General features: G+C 44.5%; 1 long non-coding RNA gene across 1 annotated transcript; it reads right to left on the bottom strand.

The window, feature by feature from the left end:
- Window positions 1-438: 438 nt before the first annotated feature.
- Window positions 439-1,903, bottom strand: LOC310668059. Its single transcript, XR_014506589.1, has 3 exons — window positions 1,867-1,903; window positions 1,236-1,309; window positions 439-520 (listed from the first exon to the last, which is right to left on the bottom strand). It is a non-coding gene; the product is annotated as an uncharacterized lncRNA (long non-coding RNA).
- Window positions 1,904-2,362: the final 459 nt, after the last annotated feature.

The raw sequence follows: 2,362 nt of genomic DNA, 5'->3' as shown, positions 1-2,362 counted from the left end.
CTAACAAGCAAGCTGTTGCAGAGCTTGGGACCAAGTTTAATTATTGCGACGTTCTCCAGCATTCCTAGTCAAGAGCATAAATTTGTCCTCCCAGGCTACCTGAGTTCTGCATCTTAGCCCATTTTTAACTGCTTCTTTGTGGCTCATTTTATTACGATGGACTTGTTTTGCTGTGCTACACTCATTTTTATTACATGGATTTAATTGTCCGTATTTTACTGTGAATTTCCCTGGGAGTCATTTGGCTGAAAGCCAGTATGCAAACAAACATGCAAGGTAAATATTATTGTTGTTTCTTTAACTGTTATTATTTTATTCATTTGTTTTAAAAACTTGTAATTCATCCTTTGTCCTCAAGACTCCAAGGTGGATTACAACATAGCAAACATAGAAAACAATCAACGTTGTTGTTGTTTTTTAATGTAAAATACCAGCTACACAATGAAAATGTAAGCAACCTGCCCGTTTCCTGAGACCTTGGCATCCCTCTGCATTAAAGAGACAAGCTGTCCGGAAGGTCCTGTGTGTAAACGAAAAGGTGCAGGATATAAATTATACTGTATAGGAGCCTAGCTGCACTTTGCGCCCATCACATAAAAGGAAGCCGTATATAAAGCTGGACTCTGCTGCTGAGAATTTTTAAAAGCTGCCCCAGAGACAGGCAGAGAAAGCTGGGAGGGATCTTGAGAACGAGAGGAGGCTGTTGCTTGTAATGACTGCCAGATCCTCTTCAATAGACCATATACAAGGTCTGCTATCTTTACACTAGGCACTACCTCTTATATTTTTGGACGTGTGTGTGTGTGTGTGTGTGTGTAATGCAGAGATCATTATTTCAGCTGGAAGTTTTTTCACCTCATTGCAGCATTACCCTTGCAACAATAATCGCCCCTGCCAATCTGACCCAGGTCCATCTATAACCGGTAACAGAATATTTCTGTGTGTGTGTGCTGTCAGCTGGTAATATTTTGCTTCTCAGTGAAGCAGGCACTGGATACCTCTCTGCGATCCAACTTGCACAGTCCCATTAAAGCCAAATTTGCCTCCATGGCAACATCTGTGTTATGCTGAGTCTAGTATCTCTCTGTGTTTTCGGAGCTAGACTCATCTATCATCGAAGACAGGAGGTTGGAACACGGTCGCTGCTGCTGTTGCTTTGGGTCCCGGCTTAAAGGGGAGGGGGGGGGTGTTCAAAACTTGACTCAGGTCCAAAAACATCCAAGAGATGTGGTTACCTTGCCCAGATGTAGCCGTTCTGCTCCTTGAACTCTGTGGTTCTTGTCGGGTGGCAAGTCTCCCTGAAAGATGCCTGGAATAAATGACACCCTATAATTCCACTTCCAGCCACTGAGTGAATGGTGGATTTACCCATAATCAGGGCCAATTCAGACGTAACATTTTACTCCATGGGAGAACTTTTAAAAAAATTATTCCTCTGGACGAATATAAATAGAAAACATGAGCAGGAGCCAGCAGGAATCTAATATCCTGCTCACAAATCCTTCCTGGAAAAGCAATGTGGATTTTCAGTTCTGATGTAATGTTTACCCAATGCAGACCTCTAAAGGAATACTTCCAAAATCACTTCTCCTTAGGAGAAGAAAACCTGACATGAGAATCGGTTCGATCCTGTGTATTTTCTTTCAGAGGTAACATGCAATTCAGTTCAAAGGGCCTTGCAAGCATCTATATGCAGTGGCGTAGCGTGGGTTGTCAGCACCCGGGGCAAGGCAAGTAATTTGCGCCCCCTAACCCGTGGATTTTTGCCCCCTAACCCGTGGATTTGCGCTCCCTAACCCTAACCCCCAGATGTTGCGGCCGGCCCCCCCTGCACCCCCCACGCTACGCCACTGTCTATATGTGCACCGCTATCTCAGCGTAGGAGTCATTCAGCTACCTGGCTTCTTCCATACCCACTCAGGGTGCAAAAGCATTTCTGTCATAACTTGAAAACGAAAATAGCCACTAGTGTAATAGAACCTGCATGCTGTTGTCAAAAACAAGCACTCGTATTGTAGCTAATGTTTGGCAGCCGGCCTCAGAGTCAAAGGCCACAAGGGGCCTCCTGCGGGGAATTCCGGGATTTGCTCTCCGAGTACATACACCATGCTGTACACAGGCTTACGATATATCATGTGTACAACCGGTCACACGCCAGGAATAACACTCTAAGCTGGACCTATGCATCAATCAACGCAGCGCACACAATAAGCACACATATATTTCCATTCTGGGACAGGGAGTGAGTGCGCTGGTGTGAATTAATAGATGAAATAAACAAACAGGTTTTTCCTCCCCTGGGAGTGCGGAATGTGAAGACCCCAAGAAACAAAGCAAAAAAACGAACAACAATGTCCATAAG

The sequence above is a fragment of the Podarcis tiliguerta genome, assembly GCF_965153285.1.
Source record: "Podarcis tiliguerta genome assembly, chromosome: 17".
NCBI classification, from domain to species: Eukaryota; Metazoa; Chordata; class Lepidosauria; order Squamata; family Lacertidae; genus Podarcis; species Podarcis tiliguerta.
Note: the sequence above shows the minus strand (reverse complement) of the source record. Positions and strands in the feature narration are given on the sequence as shown.